The sequence below is a fragment of the Anneissia japonica genome, unplaced genomic scaffold, assembly GCF_011630105.1.
Source record: "Anneissia japonica isolate Jap-2015-1 unplaced genomic scaffold, ASM1163010v1 scaffold287743_len2803612_cov181, whole genome shotgun sequence".
Taxonomy (NCBI): Eukaryota; Metazoa; Echinodermata; class Crinoidea; order Comatulida; family Comatulidae; genus Anneissia; species Anneissia japonica.
Window position 1 is genome coordinate 1,559,686 of NW_022733259.1, and position 1,341 is coordinate 1,561,026.

The window sequence follows — 1,341 nt, forward strand, 5'->3', positions numbered from 1 at the left end:
CATCTTTTACGGTTGTGCCTCTGTTATAAAAGAGAAGCAATAAAGTTACTTTCTTACTTACTGTCAACATTTAAAATAATTACTGATTTACCAGTATTTCTGTATACAATTTAAACAGCCATCAATGAACGACAAGATAGGATCTTCGAAGAAATTAATAAAAAGTGCAACAACAGGCCAGAAATAAACTGTAACTTGTCTTGAATTTATAAAATAGGATGTATATCTGCTGGGAAACTTTTTTTCACACTTGTAGATTCTTCAAAATGTATATACCTGTACCGCACTTACCGGTATTCGAATATAAACGTACGCACCGGGGAGTTTAATATTGAAAAGAGTTTTTGAGGGAGCGTTTATTCGAGGGAGGCACTCATTTTTTTTGGGTGTAGAATGGATGCGTATATCCTCAAATTAACACCCCTTAATTTCACTGTAATAATGTAAAATACACTCCATATAAAATGTGTTACTCGTGATCAAGACTTACCGTATTGATCCCAACCATGTTAGAAAAAATGGGATTCTACTAGAGTAGAACATGAATAGAATGTGTTGAGAATGATATTGCTTCCATTAGATTTGATTACAGTCATTAGTGGGGGCCGTGGGTAGGGGGAGACAACGTTTATTTGAGGGAAAAATAAACGCCTTGAGCCATTCATTCGACGAGGGAGCGTTTATTATTCCAAATTAGGCTCTGGAGGGGCGTTTGTTCAAGTGGGTGTTTATTGAAAGCGGGGCGTTTATTTGAATAAATACGGTGTATATACGCACAAATAGGTAAATCATAGAAACAATACTCAAATAAGAACAATAAATGTTTCATTATTTTTTGGCATCCCACACAAATTAATAGTCTTAGATACATGCATTATGATGGAGTGAAACCAAATATACAATTTTAATTTTTATTCGAAATTTTCAGAAATATTACATTGGTGACGCTGGCATGATATTATCTTTAAATACCCGGTTCGTTTTGAATGTCATATCAAAACTCTCATCACCAGTAAAATTACTATAGCGATCTCTTGAAATTTCATATTAACACGCTCATACCAGTATAAGGTCTTTGGTAAAATTACTATAGCGCCCTCTTGCACTAAGAGGATGCAGACCAAAGATCTTATAAACACAAGATAGCGTTCTCCGCGATTTACGCGTAACAAATAGAAGCGTCGGTCAAGGTTCAAAAGTTTCCAATTTAGCAAGAGGGCGTCATTCGTGCGCTATTATACCAAAGAGAAAAAGTAATCAGTTTTGGAAGAGGGCGTCCTATCTGTTGCCATGGATTTGAGATGGTTCCTGTTCTGCTGTTCACAGTACGGTATGGTCATA